This window comes from Staurois parvus, unplaced genomic scaffold, assembly GCF_062004578.1.
Source record: "Staurois parvus isolate SC_StPar_1 unplaced genomic scaffold, SC_StPar_1.0 ptg001506l, whole genome shotgun sequence".
In the NCBI taxonomy this organism is placed as follows: Eukaryota; Metazoa; Chordata; class Amphibia; order Anura; family Ranidae; genus Staurois; species Staurois parvus.
In genome coordinates, this window is record NW_028319302.1 from 319,849 (window position 1) to 342,400 (window position 22,552).

At 44.4% G+C, this 22,552-nt stretch overlaps 10 non-coding genes across 10 annotated transcripts; all 10 read right to left on the minus strand.

The window, feature by feature from the left end:
* Positions 1-15,985: 15,985 nt before the first annotated feature.
* On the minus strand, positions 15,986-16,125 carry LOC149435450 (U4 spliceosomal RNA). Its single transcript, XR_016308482.1, has one exon. It is a non-coding gene; the product is annotated as a U4 spliceosomal RNA (small nuclear RNA).
* Positions 16,126-16,683: 558 nt separating this feature from the next.
* TRNAK-UUU (transfer RNA lysine (anticodon UUU)) lies at positions 16,684-16,756 on the minus strand. Its single transcript has one exon. It is a non-coding gene; the product is annotated as a tRNA-Lys (tRNA).
* A 656-nt stretch (positions 16,757-17,412) lies between these two features.
* On the minus strand, positions 17,413-17,553 carry LOC149435452 (U4 spliceosomal RNA). The gene has a single exon (XR_016308483.1). It is a non-coding gene; the product is annotated as a U4 spliceosomal RNA (small nuclear RNA).
* Positions 17,554-18,112: 559 nt separating this feature from the next.
* On the minus strand, positions 18,113-18,185 carry TRNAK-UUU (transfer RNA lysine (anticodon UUU)). Its single transcript has one exon. It is a non-coding gene; the product is annotated as a tRNA-Lys (tRNA).
* A 658-nt stretch (positions 18,186-18,843) lies between these two features.
* On the minus strand, positions 18,844-18,984 carry LOC149435454 (U4 spliceosomal RNA). The gene has a single exon (XR_016308479.1). It is a non-coding gene; the product is annotated as a U4 spliceosomal RNA (small nuclear RNA).
* Positions 18,985-19,543: 559 nt separating this feature from the next.
* On the minus strand, positions 19,544-19,616 carry TRNAK-UUU (transfer RNA lysine (anticodon UUU)). The gene has a single exon. It is a non-coding gene; the product is annotated as a tRNA-Lys (tRNA).
* Positions 19,617-20,272: 656 nt separating this feature from the next.
* Positions 20,273-20,413, minus strand: LOC149435456 (U4 spliceosomal RNA). Its single transcript, XR_016308480.1, has one exon. It is a non-coding gene; the product is annotated as a U4 spliceosomal RNA (small nuclear RNA).
* A 559-nt stretch (positions 20,414-20,972) lies between these two features.
* Positions 20,973-21,045, minus strand: TRNAK-UUU (transfer RNA lysine (anticodon UUU)). Its single transcript has one exon. It is a non-coding gene; the product is annotated as a tRNA-Lys (tRNA).
* Positions 21,046-21,703: 658 nt separating this feature from the next.
* Positions 21,704-21,844, minus strand: LOC149435458 (U4 spliceosomal RNA). The gene has a single exon (XR_016308481.1). It is a non-coding gene; the product is annotated as a U4 spliceosomal RNA (small nuclear RNA).
* A 558-nt stretch (positions 21,845-22,402) lies between these two features.
* TRNAK-UUU (transfer RNA lysine (anticodon UUU)) lies at positions 22,403-22,475 on the minus strand. The gene has a single exon. It is a non-coding gene; the product is annotated as a tRNA-Lys (tRNA).
* Positions 22,476-22,552: the final 77 nt, after the last annotated feature.

Consider the following 22,552-nt stretch of genomic DNA (forward strand, 5'->3'; position numbering starts at 1 on the left):
CCTTGTATAGCGTGCTCTCTGTGCCCTGAGTGACCAGGCTGGGACCGAATGCAGTGTAGAGCCCATACCTGAAGGACAATAGCTGTGTGGCAGAGTACCAGGGAAGAAGGAGATCTCTTGGACCTGACCAGACTGACTACCTCTTAAAGGGGGACCTCCGGCTATATCTCATATACCATGCGTATTATGATCTTTCTTCTGGTGAGTGTGCATTTTTAACATCCTTTTGACACATCACCTGATTGATCGTCTGGAAAAGCACCCACTAGAGAATATCTCGGATCACATCTCGGATCACATCAGTCACGTTTATCTATTTTGGACTGTTATATACCCTCTACTTAGAGAAGTCTTTGTGATATATTTATCAATTTTTTTATGTCACATGCACGGCAGTTTAACATATGTGTGTATTGCATTTTGTCACTTTATTTGGTCATTTTATATTAGCTATCATAAGTTTACATATATATTTATTTAGCGCTGCACCTTTTCTGTTGGATTATAAAGCTGGTCATACACTAGTAGATGTGTGACACTACCACTGTAGGAGTCGCTGAGTTATTTTCAGGTTCCCTGTCATTCTTGACCCCACTCTCGAAGCCCAACCCCTGCTGACACCACCGTATACTTCTGGCCAGGGAAAACCCTCTGGATGCTACCAGAAAATAGACTTGCATGCAGTTTAGAGTTAACTGATATTTTGCTTATATTGAAGTTAAATAAAAGCACCAAAAAGCAACATAAAGTAATAGGTGTGTAAATAGTAACAGTTACCACTCCTAGCAACTTTAAGCAGAAGTCAATACACACAGCAAAAAATCTCAATCAATTCTAGATGTCCTGCAATTCAGAATTTAACCAATTGCCTTGGCCTTGTGATGTTTCTTCCCCCAGTGAGCAGAGGAACTACCAACATGCAAGGCTAGCTCACTTTGGGCTTTCAGAGGCTGGTGACTGGGTTCAACTCTGATGGGAGGAAAGAGCTGTTTAATTAGAAGGGTCAATGTCCCTTTGACTGCAGTGAAAGATCTTCTGCCCATTTGGTGGGGCCAAAGTTGGTGCACTACAAGAATTCAGATCTCCTTGGATGCGAATAAAAGTGGAAGTTCCTCAAAGGATTAATGCAAAGAACAACACCACCCCTTTAAGCGGCATTAAGCTTAGGCAGTACCCCTTTAACACATAAGATGAGATGCAGATTTTACACAGGGAGTTCTAGGGGGAGGGCAGAAGCACTTGGTGGTAAAGATGAAGTCCTCCTTAGGCCACAATAGCAAATTGCAACAATAAAAAGGTGTCCCTTGATGAATATGGACCAATTGCAGAAGAAACAGTGATATGGCTTGGCCTGACTGGGTTATGCTGTAGGTGTGTTTGCTAATAGGCAGGGTGAACTAGGCCTCAACATGTGCAACTTGTGAACTAAGTAACTAGGTAGGGAATGGCTGGCTCAAATGGCTTGATAATGGGGCTCTCTCATCCCATCTGTGGCATCACTCAGGTAACTGGCGGTCTTTCCGCAGGGCCCACTAGAGGATGTTCGGCCCTCAGGCCACCCTCATGAAGTCTGTTTCTGATTGTTTTATCAGAGACATTCACACCAGTGGCCTGCTGGAGGTCATTTTGTAGGGCTCTGGCAGTGCTCATCCTGTTCCTCCTTGCACAAAGGAGCAGATACCAGTCCTGCTGATGGGTTAAGGACCTTCTACGGTCCTGTCTAGCTCTCCTAGAGTAACTGCCTGTCTCCTGGAATCTCCTCCATGCTCTTGAGACTGTGCTGGGAGACACAGCAAACCTTCTGGCAATGGCACGTATTGATGTGCCATCCTGGAGGAGTTGGACTGCCTGTGCAACCTCTGTAGGGTTCAGGTATCGCCTCATGCTACCAGTAGTGACACTGACCCTAGCCAAATGCAAAACTAGTGATAAACAGTCAGAAAAGATGAGTAGGGAAAAAAATGTCAGTGGCCTCCACTTGTAAAAGCATTCCTGTTTTGGGGGTTGTCTAATTTTTGCCCATCTAGTGCACCTGTTGGTAATTTCATAAACACCAAAGCAGCTGAAACTGATTAACAACCCCCTCTGCTACTTAACTGACCAGATCCATATCCCAGGAGTTTCATTGACTTGATGCTATACTCTGATTAAAAAGTGTTCCTTTAATTTTTTGAGCAGTGTATATTGTGGGCAGAGTAACCCTTATATATATAAAGGCCACTATTTGAATGTTTTTAACCACTTGCCCTCCAGTGGATTTACTCCCCTTCCTGACAAGGTCATTTTTTGCTCTTCGGTGCTGCGCTATTTCAACTGGTAATTGCGCAGTCATGCAATGCTGTACCCAAACAAAATGTATGTCCTTTTTACACACAAATAGAGCTTTCTTTTGGTAGTATTTGATCAAACCTGGGTTTTTCTATTTTTTAGCTCCATAAAAAAAAAACAATTTTTGCAAAAAACCCCAAAATTTTGAAAAAAAACTGATATTTTCTCATTTTTGTTATAAAAAATATCCAATAAAATTCAAATTTCATCATAAATTTAGGCCAAATGTATTTTTCTTTATGTCTTTGGTAAAAAAAAATCCAAATAACTGTATATTAATAGGTTTGTGTGAAAGTTATAGCATCTACAAACTATGATATACAAACTGGAATTTACACCATTTTTTGCTATACAGCACTGCACTCAATTAACTGACAATTGCGCAGTCATGCAATGCAGTCCATAAATTAAATTTATGTTATTTTTTCACACAAATGGAGATATCTTTTGGCGGTATTTGATCACCTCTGGGTTTTTTATTTTTTGAGCTATATCAAAAAGAAAGATAGAAAATTTTTAAACCCCTGATATTTTCTCATTTCTGTCATAAAAAATATCCAATAAACTCAAATTTCATCATAAATTTAGGTCAAAATGTATTTTGCTACAAGTCTTTGGTAATAAAATCCCAATAACTGTATATTAATTGGTTTGTGTGAAAGTTATAGCGTCTACAAACTATGCAAACTATGGTATAGATACTAGAATTTACAGAGCTTTTACTTTCTGCCTACCATATTTCTTGAGGTGCTAAAATCTGAGCGCAGTACAAACACCCCCAAATTACCCCTTTCTGGAAAGTAGACACCCGAAGCTATCTGCTAAGAAGCATGTTGAGTCCATGGAAGATTTATTTTTTTACACATGTTTTTGGAAAATTACACATTTTTTTTTTTTACACAAAGTTGTCATTTAAATGGTATATTGCTCACACATACCATGGGTATATGAGGAATTACAGCCCAAAATATATTCTGCTACTTCTCCTGAATATGTGGATGCCACATGTGTGAGACTTTTTGGGAGTCTAGCCACATACAGGAGCCTGAACTCAAATGACCCCTGTGAAAGCCTGATGGTGCATAAATTCCTCATTTCACTTCCTCACTACCTATCATGGTTTCAGAGGCTCTGAAATTCCAGGATAACACAATCCCCCCATAAATGACCCCTTTTTGGAAAGTAAACACTGCAGACTATTTTCTGAGAGGCGTGTTGAGTCAATGGAATACTTTATTTTCACCAAAAGTTTTTGGAAAATGACAAAAAAAATGTTTATTTGTTTTTTTACACAAAGTTGTCACTTAAATGATATATTGCTCACGCATGCCATGGGTATATGTGGAATTACACCCCAAAATACATTCTGCTATTTCTACCAAGTATGAGGATACCACATGTGAGATTTTTTGCTAGGACATGACTTTGAACCCCCAACCATTATAGATTTTTTTAAAGCAGACACCCTAGTAAATAAAATGGCGGGTGTTGCAATTTTTTATGTCACATAGTATTCACGCACCAATTTTTGAAACACAATTTTTTTTTAAAAATATACTTTTTTACTTTCAATGCACAAAATCACAATATATTGGCCATTTATTTGGTGAAATATAAAAGATGTTGGTATGTTGAGTAAATAGATACCAAACATGAGATGCTTTAAAACTGCACACACCCCATGCAACAGCGACAAACTGCATACATTTTTAATATCCATAGGCGATACTTTTAAAGCCTTTACAGGCTACCACTTTAGATTTACACAGGATGTGTACTGCTAGAATTACTACCCTCCATCTGACATTTGTGGCAATATCTCACATGCATGGTGCAACTGCTGTTTACATACCGACACGGGGACCAATGCTTACGCATGCAGTTGCGAGTACAGGGGTTGCGCGAGGGTGTTTTCATTTTTTTTATTATGATTTTTTTTATTCGTTTTACACTATCCCTTTCATTTTTTTTTCTTAATCACTTTTATTGTTATCACAAGGAATGTAAATATCCCCTGTGACAGCAATAGGCATTGACATGTATCCTTTTCTGAGAAATCTGGGGTCTATTAGACTCTAGATATCTCCTCTGCTCATACATCATCTGATCTCACCAAGATTGGTCTGATCAGATGCTTTCCCAATTTAAAAATGGCACTGTTTATATCCTACAATACTGAAGTGATGAAATGCTCGTAGCTTCTGGTTTCTTAGACTATAGAAATGATTGGCTCCATTCCAGTCTCCAAACAACTCTATGGCCAGCTGGCAGAAACTCCAGCTGCATTCTCAGGTTCCCCCGATGGCACGGGACTGCCCAAGAAATCTGTGGAAGACATGGGGGGGTGTTGAGGGGCATCTCCTCCAGCTGCTTGTAAAAGCAATCCTGCGGCTAATTAGCCATCATGGCATCATGCTGGTATAACCACTCAAAGTCCAGTGATGTACCAGTACGTCGCTGGTCCTTGTTGGGTATATATACTATGTTCTTTTTTTTATGCAGCCTGTGGACTGAATGAAAAAAAGAGAAGAAAACTCTGCCATAAAAAGTGTGTGGTATGCCCACCATTAGAATATATACCACTCTGCATCCACCCACTTCCAATGGTGGGCACACATGAAATGTTCCAAACAGATTCCTCTATTCACATCTATTGATGTGGATGAAGAAATCTCTGCCAAAATTTAAAAAAATAAAAATAAAAATATGCCAACAGCTCTGCATGCACTGACGTATATTCTGAGAGCAAGACCCTGTTGTCAGAATAAACAGATAGGTGCAGCATCTGAATGGCATTCCTGCAAAGAAAAAAGCAATGGTTAACAATAAAATAGTAACAATAACAAAGTAACTCAATAAAATGACAACTTTTTTTTTTTTTTTACTTTTTTTAATATTTGGTGTTTTTTTTTTTTACTTTTTAAAAAAAAATAAGATCCAGATGGTAGGGTCTCTACAAATGCCAGTTTCCTGACTACCTAACATCTTTCAAGACCCCATGTATATATGTGCCCTAGACTGTGTCGTGCTTTACCCTATACTATAACTCCTCTAGTGTATGGTAGTGACAGAAGCAGTTCCTGAGGCAGAGACTAGGTTGGCCAGGACAGGAATGACAAAAAAAACAGGTGTCATGCCTAATTCCATAACTGCTACAGACACCACATCTTTTTTGAGGTGTCTTTTGGGTTGGTGTACCAGGAATGGCATTGGGAAAATGCCTGTCATGCAGCTGGCTAACTGCATCTGGGTTGGGGGTTTGGGCCACAGAACCTTCTGGATACAGAAGGGCCGTGATGATTTCTTCCTGGAATTTTAGGAAGGATCCACTTTGTCCAATGACTTTGTAATCCAAAAATGACATGTATAGCCTGTTGCCCTCTCACAGGTCTTATACATTTTGAGCCCAAATCTGGCATGCTTGATGGGGAGAAATTGTTTGAATGCAAGGCAGCCAGAAAAACTAAAGAGGGACTCATCAACACAGATGTTTTGCTGGGGAGTATACACATCTGCAAATCTCTGGTTAAGGTGATTTACGAGGGGCTGAATTTTGTGGAGCTGGTCAAATTCAGGGTCACCCTGAGGATGCCAGAGTGTATTTTCACTGAAATGCATAAATTGATTATATTCTCATATCTATGCCTGGCCATGGCAGCAGAGAACATGGGCATATGATGAATCGTGTCTGTGGACCAATTCAACCGCAATTAATTTTTTAAGTAATGCCCATGTTGAGGGTTAGGCCCAAAAAACTTTAAATTCAGAAACCTTAATAGGTTTCAATGCAAATGGTCTGGCAAGGTTTGAATTTGGGTTGGCGGCTATAAATTGTAGTGCATATAAATTGCTTTAATCCACAATCAATCCATACAGATCATCTGTGAAAAACAGCTCCAAAAATCAAGGGGAGTAGTTAAATTTGCTGTTTCCACTTGAAATAGTGAATGGGCAGTGAATGGGGGAAGTACGGGTGCTGCAGAATTTGTGGGCTGTCAATCAGGATTTGCAAGCGTATCTGGAAGGACACTAGGGGCTCTACAGGCCTGTGTGAGATTTCTTGTTGGCTGCGGGACACTACTTGTGCTCGCCATTGCACCAGCTTGTACTGCACTTATGGGACTGGCCACGTCACCAAGTGACACTGCAGTGCTGGTATGTGAAAGACCAGGACGTACTAGGCCGCTGGTGCTCGCCAGTTCACCAAAAGTTAGAGCGGTACTAGTACTGGCACTCTGCTACATATGAAAATCATCATGCGATTGTACCATCTCAGCAACCTGCGAACAGGGTCGGTACACCTTAGCTTAGCAGGGACCTCTATTGTCTGAGCTATCTGTCAGGGTGCCACTGCTGTCTACATGTTCTTTTTCTGAGGCTGATTCCTTCAGTGAGGCTTCCCCTTCACTCTCATCTGACATGCTCAGAATCCTGTAGGCCTCTTCACTAGAGTACCTTTCGTTGGACATTTTGGCCATTAAATTTATAGGTACCTAGTGCGACTCACGGGAAAAAGAGCACCTGATTGTCAGGGACTGCTTGAATTGCTACAATAAAATTCACCTGCTAGTGAAAGCAGAGATGAGGCCTGATGTTGCAAACCCTGCGGTTTTGTGTGCAATGTATCAAGTGACAGTGATCTACTGACACTGCACTTGCTGGGGGAGAAGGGGGGGGGTTAAGCGTATCGGCTAAAAGCAGGTGTGGGCAGGTGTCGGGGCTGATCCTGCTAACGCTGCATTTTTGGGGACACTATACTATTGTTCTGTTCAGACCAGGGGGCGGACTGACAACTCCTGGGGGCCCCAGGCAATAGGGGATCATGGGGCCCATGTCCTTGCCCACACCCAAAAAAGCCTATGAAAAAGCCAATGAAAGGTACCAGGAGCATCTCATCGGGGACCCCTAGTGACCCCGGGCCCTCGGGCAGTGCCCAAGTGCTCAAATGGTCAGTCCGCCCCGGTTCAGACATTATACTAGCAATGGAGATTTATTGTATATGTGAGCATGTTCCTGGCAATCAGAGGGTTAAATGTGCTGACTGATGTAGTGATGGGCAATCTGACGCTCTCTGGGAGGGATGCTAACTGATGCTAACGCTATCTGAAGTCGCTGGTGACACTAATACAGTGATCAGTAAAAAAAATCTGCACGCTGTGACACTGGTGACAGGGCAGTGAAGGGGGTTAACTGGGTGGCGATCAGGGGGTTAAATGTGACCTATCAGTGCTTTCACTGTAAGGTGTAGTGCTTTTGGATCTGCTTTCTTCTCTCTCTGGAATGGAATGTGCTCCACGGAGAGAAGATTGCATAATTTCCTGTGCCTGTGTAATGTAAACACATGCACAGGAAGATCTGTGATAGGGCAGTGGTCAATCAGCAGATCCAGGATGAACATCACTGGCCTGAATCTGCTGACTGATTGGTGCTGCACCGAATCACAGCACGCCCCCCACCCTTGAATATAGCGGGAACAAGGATCACACACATATATATATATATATATATATATATATATATATATATATATATATATATATATATATATATACACATCATTTTGCGCAGGGAGTCCGCCCTGTAGCAGTAATCCTGCTATAGAGTGGATGGCAACTGGTTAATAAGACTGAATATATTACCTGCTTTGAATAAAAAACATGGATTTTATTATATTTATTTTTGCATCACTTATGGTGTCTTGAATATCCCAATTATTTGATTACAAGACTTTGAAGAGTTAGGCTGCCTGTGGATTGCGCCAAGTCAGCAAATGGCCATTCTGCCTGCACAGGCTGGGTCTATGTCATTTCTTAGAAAACAGTTGAAGCAAAACAGGAAGAGATGTATATACTGCAGGTGGGTGGGGTGAAAAAGGGAAAGAGTTGTATATACTGCTGGGGGCTGAGGTCAGACAGGGAAAGTCATAGCCAATTGAATGTGTCAGATTTGGTTTTTTGTTTCTCCACTTTTTAGTGTCATATCAATTCACATAAAAGAAACATGAGAATGCCGAAACATTTGTAACGGCAACAATTTTCTGGTCCAGTCAAAGGAAAGACAGCAGAGAGTTTTGTGACTGTGGAAGCCCTCCAGCGCAGCATAGCCATGACATAATGGTAGGGCAGCGTCTAGTCACTTGAAGCACGCAGCTCCCATGTGCACAATAAAAGTGAGTATTGACTGCTGATGCAGCTTCCTCACCTGCTTCCTGTCTGAAGGTCTCCAGACTGGATGAGCAATTAAAAGTGGACTGAGGTCAGCCAACTGACTGCTTTGCACTTCCGTGTGAACACAGGAGCCTGTCCTCAAAGTTGTATTCACTGCAATAAGAGCACAAGGCCCATTACACACTGGAGGGAAACTGGGGTGCTCAGTGCCAGTTCCTAACATAAGCACTGCCTGATACCTGGAGAAGAATGGATATATTGAGCTGAATGATCCAGTGTACTGTAGTTCTCTGCAAACAGCTGGCTTCCCTTTGCTGTACACTAACTTAGCTTAGACTGAACCATCTCTTGAGAGTCTATTTATTAACAAGTTTCTTCCCAAGCATCCACCCAGCCCTCACAAATCCGAACTGTATATTGCTTATTATGTTGAATTGATATGATTGTCACCTCCATCTAGTGGCCATATTGTGGTATTTTTCCTGAAATACCTCAATTAGAAAAATACCACATTATGGCCACCAGATGGAGTTGACGATCATAGGACATTTATGTAGTTAGGAAAATACGGTAAGAATTCTGAGAGCTGGGTAAATGCTAGTGATGGCGATTTGTTTTTTAAAGTAGACCCCTTTTTTTGTTTTATGCTACAGCCCTCATTCTCCCTGATTTCTCCTCAAAGCAGTCTACCAAGGAAAGTGCTGGAGCATTTATAGAACTATAAAAAAGTTACTAAACCAAGTCTTACTTGTAAAAGAAGACCAGGGGCGGAATTACCATTTGGGAACTCGGGCACTGCCCAAGGGCCCGGGGTCAGTAGGGGGCCCCATGAGATGCCTTTGGTACCTTTCATAGGCTTTTTTGGGTGTGGTTTGAGTGTGGGCAAGTACACAGGGACCCCATGGTCCCCTATTGCCCGGGGGCCCCATGAGTTGTCAGTCCACCCCTGTAGAAGACTGTTCATACCCGCCTTTCCTGTTCCCGCGCTGTATTCCTATAATCCCAAATTTTTGTATTTTAATTTTTCTATAGCCTTAACCACTTCAAGTCCGGACACTTTCACTCCCTTCGAGTCCAGGCCAATTTTCAGCTTTCAGTGCAATCACACTTTGAATGACAATTGCGTTGTCATGCAACACTGTACCCATATGATTTTTTTTTTTCATTTTTTTTTGAGACAGATAAAACTTTATTTTGGTGGTATTTATTCACCACTGGGATTTTGATTTTTTTGCTATATAAATGAAAAAGTCCAAACGTTTTGAAAAAAAAATGTTTTTCTTATAAAATTTTGCAAATAAATAATCTTTCTTCATAAATCTTGGCCAAAATATATTCAGCTATCTATTTAGTTAAAAAGAAATAACACAAATTAGTTTATAACCAAAAATTATAATTTTTCACGTTTTTTTCTTACATTTTTATTATTTTTTTTATATTATTATTTATGTTTTTTTTTAACATACTGTCACCCTAGCAGTACAGTGTCACCATAGTGTACTACTTGTGGGGGGTGATGAAGATTTTTTCTTTCTTTTTTTACACTGATTGCTTTTACACCCATAAAGGCTGTAAAAGCAATCATTTCTCCTTCTCTCTGGCTGCTTTCTTGCAGCCATTGAGAAATGTTGTGAGAGCTGTGATTGGTCACAGCTTGTCAAATGGTACAAGGCTGTTGTGAATGGCCTTGTACCATGTGACCTCTATGATCATTCACAGATTTCACACATAGTAAGCAAGGATGTCTGAAGTGACATCTTGCTTACTACTATTTATGTGATCACTGATTCGCCAGTGATCACATGATCGGGACCTCACACAGAGGTCCTGTACGACGATTGGTGTTCCACTGTGTCCTCCGGATCGTGATGCCGCGCGCTCCCAGGAAGCTTGTACAGGCAGTGAATGCGAGAGCCGTTTATAAATGGCAACCCGCTTCAGCACTGCTCCTGTCCGGCCATTTATGTACATGGACCAGATGGGAAGTGGTTAAGGTCTTTCACCTTAATGCATTCTCTGCATTAAGGTGAAAACCCTTCTGTGCTGCAAAATCCCCTCCAGGGCCCCCCCCCCTGTTATTCTTGCCTAAGCTTGGTCCGATCCAGTGATATGCAAGTGAGCAGTGAATTTGCTACTGTCTTCCTCCTCACTGGGCAGATTGATAGTGGCAGGAGCCAATGTCAATAGACCCAGACAGGGCATCTTGGGAGCGAGTCCAAACATGTGTCCCAATTAAAGCAGCTTTCCATGGGGGCACTAGCCAAAGAGGAGGGGCCAGGAGCGCCGGCAGGGGACCCCAGAAAAAGAGGATCGGGGTTGTTCTGTGCAAAATCACTGCACAGAGCAGGTAAGTATGACATTTTGTTATTTTAATTTAAAAAAAGAAGGTTTAATGTTACTTTAAGACAGAACTAATAAATATGCTAAAGCGGACCTGAGTGGCTGCATCTAAGGCAACATTTGTCAGAAGTGGTTAGATCTGGTGCAGGCATATTGGAACCCTATACCATCTTGCTAATTATAGTGTGTAATAGTGATGGGCCAAACACCCCCCTGTTCGGTTCGCGGTCCAACATTTGAACCTACTGAAAGTTCAACCGCAAACTTTGAACAGGGACAATTCACTAAGTAATATCTCACCGCATCTGAGTATGGGCGAACCCCCTCTCCTGAACCATACCAGGCCACATGCCGTCAACTTGGGGGGTGCTTTGGGGCAGGGGAGGCTCCCCCCAAAGCACCTTGTCCCCATGTTGATGGGGACAAGGGCCTCTACCCCAAAACCATGGCCAGTGGTTGTGGGGGTCTGCGAGTATGGGTTACATGGTACCACTACTCATTCACAAAAAAAAAGTGTAGTGTAAAAATGGCAAGAGACAGTCTTTGACAAGTCCTTTATTAAAAATAAAAAATGTCCCCCTCTTTACGTCTGGAGGAAAAGAGATTTAATCTCCAAATACGGAAAGGTTTTTCCACACTAAGGGCTGCGAAAATGTGGAATAGACTCCCTCAAGAGTTGGTTCTGGCCAGTTCAGTGGATTACTTTAAAAAAAGGCCTGGATTGTTTCTTAGATACACAGAATATTACTGGATACTAACATTTATAGGCAAATTTTATCCAGGGAATATCCAATTTCCAGGGATCAGGAAGGAATTTTTTCCTCTGGAGGAACAAATTGGATCACGCTTTGCTGGGTTTTTTTTTCCTTTCTCTGGATCAACTGTGCATATAGGGGCGGGCCCTGGGGAATTTTGGTAGCCAGGTAGAGGAGGGCGCAGGCCTAAAGCCGTGTAAAGGGCTCCAAAATTTCTGATGGCTACCCTGCTTGTGATTATCTCATCCATTAAACCAACAGGTAAAGACATTTCCATTTATTTTACGACTGAGCTGTAAAGTTATCCAACACCATTAAGTGCTTAGCTTTGCGTTTCACATTGCTGAAATACAGATTAAGGCTTATGCTGCCCCCCTGTGTTAACTACAATTTTTACCATTTTCAAACAATTGCAATTTCAATAGCTTTAAAAGTGCTCTAAAAAGCTACATGACAGCCAAATCAGGCAACCCGATTCAATAAAATAAAAAGTCCAAAAAGTTGCATGTAAAAAAAATTTTTTGCACATGCATTTGCGCCTAATTTGAGAATATTTCCACTTACACACACAAATACACTATATTGCCAAAAGTATTGGGACGCCTTTCTTTACACACACATGAACTTTGACGGTATACCAGTCTCAGTCCATAGGGTTCAATATTGAGTTGGCCCCGCCCTTTGCAGCTATAACAGCTTCAATTCTTCTGGGAAGGCCGTCCAGAAGGTTTAGGAGGGTGTCTATGGGAATGTTTAACGATTCTTCCAAAAGCACATTTGTGAGGTCAGGCACTGATGTTGGATGAGAAGGCCTGGATCACAGTCTCCACTCTAATTCATCCCAAAGATGTTCTATCGGGTTGAGGTCAGGACTCTGTGCAGGTCAGTCAAGTTCCTCCACCCCAAACTTGCTCATACATGTCTTTATGGACCTTGCTTTGTGCACTGGTGTGCAGTCATGTTGGAACAGGAAGGGTCCATCCCCAAACTGTTCCTACAAAGTTGGGACCATGAAATTGTCCAAAATGTCTTGGTATTCCAACACCTTAAGAGTTCCCTTCCCTAGAACTAAGGGGCCAAGTCCAACCCCTGAAAAACAACCCCACACCATAATCCTCCCTCCACAGGGGCGGATTGACAACTCATGGGGCCCCCGGGAAATAGGGGACCATGGGGCCCCTGTGTCCTTGCCCACACTCAAAGCACACTCAAAAAACCCTATAAAAAGTACCAGGGGCATTTCATGGGGCCCCCTACTGACCCTGGGCCCTCGGGCTGTGCCCGAGTGCTCGAATGGTCAGTCCGCCCCTCCCCCTCCACCAAACTTTACACTTGGCACAATGCAGTCAGGCAAGTACCATTCTCCTGGCAACCGCTGAACCCAGACACGTCCATTGGATTGCCAGACAGAGAAGTGTGATTCATCACTCCAGAGAACATGTCTCCACTGCTTTAGAGTTCAGTGGCGGCGTGCTTTACATCACTGCATCTGAAGCTTTGTATTGCACTTGGTGATGTAAGGTTTAGATACAGCTGCTCAGCCATGGAAACCCATTCCATGAAGCTCTCTATGCACTGTTGTTGTGCTAATCTGAAGGCCACATGAAGTTTGGAGGTCTTTAGCTATTGATTCTGCAGACAGTTGGCAACTTCTGCGCACTGTGTGCTTCAGCATGTGCTAACCCCACTCTGTCATGTGACGTGGCCTATCACTTGGTGGCTGAGTTGCTGTTGTTCCCAGTTGCTTTCACTTTGTTATAATCCCACTAACAGTTGATATTGAGTAGCCAGGAAATGTCACGGATGGATGTATTGCACAGGTGGCAACCTATCACGGTACAGCGCTTGGAGTCACTGAGCTCCAGAGAGCGTCTGTCAGGAATGGACTCGCCAATAGTGGTGGGACTCACCTGCCTTGTGGGTTGCAGTACCAGGACTGGCCAGCGGGTGCTCTCAGCAACCAGAGGCTCACTCCTGCAGTCAGCCATAACACCTGAGCCTGATTACGGGAGGTGCATATAAGGCAGTGTTTCTCAACTCCAGTCCTCATGGACCCCCAACAGGTCATGTTTTCAGGATTTCCCTCAGATGAAACAGCTGTGGTAATTACTAAGGCAGTGAAACTGATCAAATCACCTGTGCAAAATAATGGAAATCCTGAAAACATGACCTGTTGGGGGTCCATGAGGACTGGAGTTGAGAAACACTGATATAAGGAATGGCCAGACTTGCAATCAGGGCCTTGGTGTATGTTTTCCCAAGAGCCCCTGTACCTGCATCCTGTCGGCTTCCTGTCTGATCCTGCTTTATCCCTGACTCTGATTGAACTCCACCTGTCCTGACCTCTGCTATTCCTGACCACTCTCCAGTCTGCTCCTTTGGTACCTTGCCCGCCCGTTTGCTACCTACCCGGCCTGCCCGACTACGCTTAGTATTGTTCTTTTGTTATCTGTTGGGGGTTTTTGTTTGGTTTGTTTGCACTGCGTTTATGTATTGTTTAGTCTTAAATAAATTATATTGTTTATACTATATCTGAAGCCTGTGTTTCCCTGTCAGTCCACACACCTCTGGTCATACCCGGAGCCCTGACAGCGACCCATTCTTTCACAAATGTTTGTAGAAGCAGTCTACATGCCTAAGTGCTTGATTGTATACACCTGTAGCCATAGAGGAGGTTGGAACACCTGAATCCACTAATCTTGAGAGGTGTCCCAATACTTTTGGCAATGTGGTGTATAATGGTATCACTTACACAAAGTAATTATGATTCAGGTGTCATGATACAGTTGGCAAACATTTTCATATGCAACCTGGGCTGTTTGAACACAGTATTGTGCACTTCATTTTAGCAAGTGTTCTTGGAGGAATATTACTGGACGTTGACTGATACTAGTGTCTGGAGACATGGTAAGCATGGGTATGCTGAATTACCTTCCAAATGAAATACAGTATAAAATAAATTCAAAATATTAAAAATTTTGTTTAACAAAAAGCCTGAACAAATCTTGCTCCATCTCCACTCCACTATTTTTCTATACACATAATTTATGTACATATTATTGCATAGATAAACATATGTCTATGTTGTCCACCCTGTTCAGCTTGAACAACATCAAATATAGAACCCCCCAAAAATATTTAAAGTGCCACTTTGCCCTGTCAAGTAATAATGTCTGCAGGAAGTCCTCCACCCCAGATTGTTATACTTACCCAGTCACCCTTCCTCGCTGCCTCCCTGATGCAGCATCTTTTTACAAAGTCATTGCTTATCTACCTGTAGCACTACCCCCTTAGGGGTCGCTGAAAATTTGTTTCTCCCTATAGCACTGCACAGCCAGGTAACACGCATTTTCTCACAGGCTTGCATCCAGAGTCAGAAATCAGTCCTTGAGCTTTTGTTTTGATATTTTTATTTAGGGGGCTTGAACAAGGATAGGGTTAAGGGTGTACAGGATGCCCAAGGAAACTGATGAACTGAGGACAACGTCCAAGAACTATTTACCAGCCTTCACTGCAACACAGTCTCTGATGGAGAGCTAGTCAGTGTCTCCTTAATGTATCTCCCTACACCCTAGATGAACTTACAGAGTTACATACTGACATAGTTAGCCTGGCTGAAAAAAAGACAACCGTCCTACCAGTGCAACAAAAAAAAAAAAAATTTACAATCCTATACCCACAGTTGATCTGGAGGAAGGCAAAAAAACCCAGCAAAGCATGATTCAATTTGCTCCAGCAGGGGAAAAAAATTCCTTCCTGATCCCCCGAGAGGCAACATAGGATATTCCCTGGATCAATTTTACCTATAAATATTAGTATCCAGTTATATTCTGTGTATCTATGCACAAGTATTTGGCTCACTCAGGCTGGCCAGTCGTCCTGTCCCATTCAATTTTCTAGGACAGCTTGGAGAAAAAAGGGAGAATCCAGCCTGCAACCATGCAGATAGGGTCCAGTCTGGTAGAGGTGGAGAACGCCCAAAGTTTCTGGCTTCATTTAACCTATAGGTCAATGCTCTTTCACTGGAAACAAGGGCCTTGCAAAAAAACACACCGGACAAACTGGTTCCTTAACCCTGGACCAACACGCTTACAGTATTCTTCCTAATTGACTGGCTTAGAAAGAAAGAAAGTTCACCTTTAGCGTCATGATGCCAGGTCTAGCAGAGAAAAAGCAAGGAAAAATAAAATGAGGTAGAGTCCACTCTGGATTAAAGGCAATTGGGGGGGAACGAGGGTCACATAGCAATCACATCTTGTTCTACTCAGGCTGCGTGATGACACAAAAGCTCTCTATAGTGCCCCCGGCCCCTTGACACGCTTCCTCAACTCTAACGCACCTCGGTCAGCATCTTGGAAGCCATTGCTTTTCTGCTGTTTCAAACATATTGCTCAGTCTCCTGAGAGACTCTAAAAATTGCCAGTGCTGACTGTATTTCAAGTCATCACGGCGGGGTATTGGGATTAGTTTTCAATTAGCAACAATCACGCCTCGGGTGGACCTCATTGGCTATGATACTGCCACTGCGCAAAGCTAACCAAACCAGTGTCTGCCAATTTATGCCCTTCCTCGGAGGAGGTATTGACATTGAGGTGAGACACAAAAGTGTCACCCAGTGGGCCGCTGAGCATTCTGGGACTTGGCATGCTAATGAGACAGAGAAGATGCCTAAGCTGGCATTGTTTGCATTTGAAAGGACTAAGGAGAATCTAAAGTTACGGGGGCCCTAGATGTCATATGGGTTTCTCCCACAGCAGTTCCCAAAGGCCACTGAGTGCATATGTTCCGACGGCTGCACCGTTGGAAGAAAAAGAAAAAAAAAAGCCAAGGTGGAACGCTTTGGGCCCGTTGTTGAAAGCTTTCTGGTTAACAAGCCAGGGAAGCTGGCGTAGACAAGGCTTGTTGGGAATCACTTGGTCAGGCAAACACCTTCAGCCACCTTTATTTCTGGGCTAGATTGACAGAGCCTTGAAAGGGGGCATTTGGCATCCCTTAGGACATTTTCTCTCTCTAGGCCGGTGAGCACTCCGGCAGATGGGCAAAAAGATGACCTTAACTGTAGCTCAACAACCTCACAGCGAGGAGAAAGCTACCGCCCGAACAGGGACTTGAACCCTGGACCCTCAGATTAAAAGTCTGATGCTCTACCGACTGAGCTATCCGGGCTCTGAAAGCTCTACCTCCAAAACAGTCCACTCTGCTTGAAACTTAACTTTTATGGCGGACAAAGACCATTCGGCCAAAAGAAAGCGGAGATGTGTGCCTGAATGCACAAGTATTTGGCTCACTCAGGCTGGCCACTCGTCCTGTCCCATTCAATTTTCTAGGACAGCTTGGAGAACAAAAGAGAGAATCCAGCCTGCCACCGTGCACATAGGGTCCAGTCTGGTAGAGGTGGAGAACGCCCAAAGTCTCCGGCTTAATTTACCCTATGGCTCAATGCTCTTTCACTGGAAACAAGGGCCTTGCAAAAAACACACCGGCCAAACTGCTTCCTTAACCCTGGACCAACACGCTTACAGTATTCTTCCTAATTCACTGGCTTACAAAGAAAGAAAGTTCACCTTTAGCTTCACGATGCCAGGTCTAGCAGAGAAAAAGCAAGGAAAAATAAAATGAGGTAGAGTCCGCTCTGGATTTAAAGGCAAGTGGGGAGAACGAGCGGCACGTAGCAATCACATCTTGTTCTACTCAGGCTGCGTGATGACACAAAAGCTCTCTATAGTGCCCCCGGCCCCTTGACACGCTTCCTCAACTCTAACGCACCTCGGTCAGCATCTTGGAAGCCATTGCTTTTCTGCTGTTTCAAACATATTGCTCAGTCTCCTGAGAGACTCTCAAAAATTGCCAGTGCTGACTGTATTTCAAGTCATCACGGCGGGGTATTGGGATTAGTTTTCAATTAGCAACAATCACGCCTCGGGTGGACCTCATTGGCTATGATACTGCCACTGCGCAAAGCTAACCAAACCAGTGTCTGCCAATTTATGCCCTTCCTCGGAGGAGGTATTGACATTGAGGTGAGACACAAAAGTGTCATCCAGTGGCCCGCAGAGCATTCTGGGACTTGGCATGCTAATGAGACAGAGAAGATGCCTAAGCTGGCATTGTTTGCATTTGAAAGGACTAAGGAGAATCTAAAGTTACGGGGGCCCTAGATGTCATATGGGTTTCTCCCACAGCAGTTCCCAAAGGCCACTAAGTGCATATGTTCCGACGGCTGCACCGTTGGAAGAAAAAGAAAAAAAAAAAGCCAAGGTGGAACGCTTTGGGCCCGTTGTTGAAAGCTTTCTGGTTAACAAGCCAGGGAAGCTGGCGTAGACAAGGCTTGTTGGGAATCACTTGGTCAGGCAAACACCTTCAGCCACCTTTATTTCTGGGCTAGATTGACAGAGCCTTGAAAGGGGGCATTTGGCATCCCTTAGGACATTTCCTCTCTCTAGGCCGGTGAGCACTCCGGCAGATGGGCATAAAGATGACCTTAACTGTAGCTCGACAACCTCACAGCGAGGAGAAAACTACCGCCCGAACAGGGACTTGAACCCTGGACCCTCAGATTAAAAGTCTGATGCTCTACCGACTGAGCTATCCGGGCTCTGAAAGCTCTCCCTCCAAAAAACAGTCCACTCTGCTTGAAACTTAACTTTTATGGCGGACAAAGACCATTTGGCAAAAAGAAAGTGGAGATGTGTGCCTGAATGCACAAGTATTTGGCTCACTCAGGCTGGCCACTCGTCCTGTCCCATTCAATTTTCTAGGACAGCTTGGAGAACAAAAGGGAGAATCCAGCCTGCCACCGTGCACATAGGGTCCAGTCTGGTAGAGGTGGAGAACGCCCAAAGTCTCCGGCTTAATTTACCCTATGGCTCAATGCTCTTTCACTGGAAACAAGGGCCTTGCAAAAAACACACCGGCCAAACTGCTTCCTTAACCCTGGACCAACACGCTTACAGTATTCTTCCTAATTCACTGGCTTACAAAGAAAGAAAGTTCACCTTTAGCTTCATGATGCCAGGTCTAGCAGAGAAAAAGCAAGGAAAAATAAAACGAGGTAGAGTCCGCTCTGGATTTAAAGGCAAGTGGGGAGAACGAGCGGCACGTAGCAATCACATCTTGTTCTACTCAGGCTGCGTGATGACACCAAAGCTCTCTATAGTGCCCCCGGCCCCTTGACACGCTTCCTCAACTCTAACGCACCTCGGTCAGCATCTTGGAAGCCATTGCTTTTCTGCTGTTTCAAACATATTGCTCAGTCTCCTGAGAGACTCTCAAAAATTGCCAGTGCTGACTGTATTCCAAGTCATCACGGCGGGGTATTGGGATTAGTTTTCAATTAGCAACAATCACGCCTCGGGTGGACCTCATTGGCTATGATACTGCCACTGCGCAAAGCTAACCAAACCAGTGTCTGCCAATTTATGCCCTTCCTCGGAGGAGGTATTGACATTGAGGTGAGACACAAAAGTGTCACCCAGTGGCCCGCAGAGCATTCTGGGACTTGGCATGCTAATGAGACAGAGAAGATGCCTAAGCTGGCATTGTTTGCATTTGAAAGGACTAAGGAGAATCTAAAGTTACGGGGGCCCTAGATGTCATATGGGTTTCTCCCACAGCAGTTCCCAAAGGCCACTAAGTGCATATGTTCCGACGGCTGCACCGTTGGAAGAAAAAGAAAAAAAAAAAGCCAAGGTGGAACGCTTTGGGCCCGTTGTTGAAAGCTTTCTGGTTAACAAGCCAGGGAAGCTGGCGTAGACAAGGCTTGTTGGGAATCACTTGGTCAGGCAAACACCTTCAGCCACCTTTATTTCTGGGCTAGATTGACAGAGCCTTGAAAGGGGGCATTTGGCATCCCTTAGGGCATTTCCTCTCTCTAGGCCGGTGAGCACTCCGGCAGATGGGCATAAAGATGACCTTAACTGTAGCTCAACAACCTCACAGCGAGGAGAAAGCTACCGCCCGAACAGGGACTTGAACCCTGGACCCTCAGATTAAAAGTCTGATGCTCTACCGACTGAGCTATCCGGGCTCTGAAAGCTCTGCCTCCAAAACAGTCCACTCTGCTTGAAACTTAACTTTTATGGCGGACAAAGACCATTTGGCCAAAAGAAAGCGGAGATGCGTGCCTGAATGCACAAGTATTTGGCTCACTCAGGCTGGCCACTCGTCCTGTCCCATTCAATTTTCTAGGACAGCTTGGAGAACAAAAGGGAGAATCCAGCCTGCCACCGTGCACATAGGGTCCAGTCTGGTAGAGGTGGAGAACGCCCAAAGTCTCCGGCTTAATTTACCCTATGGCTCAATGCTCTTTCACTGGAAACAAGGGCCTTGCAAAAAACACACCGGCCAAACTGCTTCCTTAACCCTGGACCAACACGCTTACAGTATTCTTCCTAATTCACTGGCTTACAAAGAAAGAAAGTTCACCTTTAGCTTCACGATGCCAGGTCTAGCAGAGAAAAAGCAAGGAAAAATAAAACGAGGTAGAGTCCGCTCTGGATTTAAAGGCAAGTGGGGAGAACGAGCGGCACGTAGCAATCACATCTTGTTCTACTCAGGCTGCGTGATGACACCAAAGCTCTCTATAGTGCCCCCGGCCCCTTGACACGCTTCCTCAACTCTAACGCACCTCGGTCAGCATCTTGGAAGCCATTGCTTTTCTGCTGTTTCAAACATATTGCTCAGTCTCCTGAGAGACTCTCAAAAATTGCCAGTGCTGACTGTATTCCAAGTCATCACGGCGGGGTATTGGGATTAGTTTTCAATTAGCAACAATCACGCCTCGGGTGGACCTCATTGGCTATGATACTGCCACTGCGCAAAGCTAACCAAACCAGTGTCTGCCAATTTATGCCCTTCCTCGGAGGAGGTATTGACATTGAGGTGAGACACAAAAGTGTCACCCAGTGGCCCGCAGAGCATTCTGGGACTTGGCATGCTAATGAGACAGAGAAGATGCCTAAGCTGGCATTGTTTGCATTTGAAAGGACTAAGGAGAATCTAAAGTTACGGGGGCCCTAGATGTCATATGGGTTTCTCCCACAGCAGTTCCCAAAGGCCACTAAGTGCATATGTTCCGACGGCTGCACCGTTGGAAGAAAAAGAAAAAAAAAAAGCCAAGGTGGAACGCTTTGGGCCCGTTGTTGAAAGCTTTCTGGTTAACAAGCCAGGGAAGCTGGCGTAGACAAGGCTTGTTGGGAATCACTTGGTCAGGCAAACACCTTCAGCCACCTTTATTTCTGGGCTAGATTGACAGAGCCTTGAAAGGGGGCATTTGGCATCCCTTAGGACATTTCCTCTCTCTAGGCCGGTGAGCACTCCGGCAGATGGGCATAAAGATGACCTTAACTGTAGCTCGACAACCTCACAGCGAGGAGAAAACTACCGCCCGAACAGGGACTTGAACCCTGGACCCTCAGATTAAAAGTCTGATGCTCTACCGACTGAGCTATCCGGGCTCTGAAAGCTCTCCCTCCAAAAAACAGTCCACTCTGCTTGAAACTTAACTTTTATGGCGGACAAAGACCATTTGGCCAAAAGAAAGCGGAGATGTGTGCCTGAATGCACAAGTATTTGGCTCACTCAGGCTGGCCACTCGTCCTGTCCCATTCAATTTTCTAGGACAGCTTGGAGAACAAAAGGGAGAATCCAGCCTGCCACCGTGCACATAGGGTCCAGTCTGGTAGAGGTGGAGAACGCCCAAAGTCTCCGGCTTAATTTACCCTATGGCTCAATGCTCTTTCACTGGAAACAAGGGCCTTGCAAAAAACACACCGGCCAAACTGCTTCCTTAACCCTGGACCAACACGCTTACAGTATTCTTCCTAATTCACTGGCTTACAAAGAAAGAAAGTTCACCTTTAGCTTCACGATGCCAGGTCTAGCAGAGAAAAAGCAAGGAAAAATAAAACGAGGTAGAGTCCGCTCTGGATTTAAAGGCAAGTGGGGAGAACGAGCGGCACGTAGCAATCACATCTTGTTCTACTCAGGCTGCGTGATGACACCAAAGCTCTCTATAGTGCCCCCGGCCCCTTGACACGCTTCCTCAACTCTAACGCACCTCGGTCAGCATCTTGGAAGCCATTGCTTTTCTGCTGTTTCAAACATATTGCTCAGTCTCCTGAGAAACTCTCAAAAATTGCCAGTGCTGACTGTATTCCAAGTCATCACGGCGGGGTATTGGGATGAGTTTTCAATTAGCAACAATCACGCCTCGGGTGGACCTCATTGGCTATGATACTGCCACTGCGCAAAGCTAACCAAACCAGTGTCTGCCAATTTATGCCCTTCCTCGGAGGAGGTATTGACATTGAGGTGAGACACAAAAGTGTCACCCAGTGGCCCGCAGAGCATTCTGGGACTTGGCATGCTAATGAGACAGAGAAGATGCCTAAGCTGGCATTGTTTGCATTTGAAAGGACTAAGGAGAATCTAAAGTTACGGGGGCCCTAGATGTCATATGGGTTTCTCCCACAGCAGTTCCCAAAGGCCACTGAGTGCATATGTTCCGACGGCTGCACCGTTGGAAGAAAAAGAAAAAAAAAAGCCAAGGTGGAATGCTTTGGGCCCGTTGTTGAAAGCTTTCTGGTTAACAAGCCAGGGAAGCTGGCGTAGACAAGGCTTGTTGGGAATCACTTGGTCAGGCAAACACCTTCAGCCACCTTTATTTCTGGGCTAGATTGACAGAGCCTTGAAAGGGGGCATTTGGCATCCCTTAGGGCATTTCCTCTCTCTAGGCCGGTGAGCACTCCGGCAGATGGGCATAAAGATGACCTTAACTGTAGCTCAACAACCTCACAGCGAGGAGAAAGCTACCGCCCGAACAGGGACTTGAACCCTGGACCCTCAGATTAAAAGTCTGATGCTCTACCGACTGAGCTATCCGGGCTCTGAAAGCTCTACCTCCAAAACAGTCCACTCTGCTTGAAACTTAACTTTTATGGCGGACAAAGACCATTCGGCCAA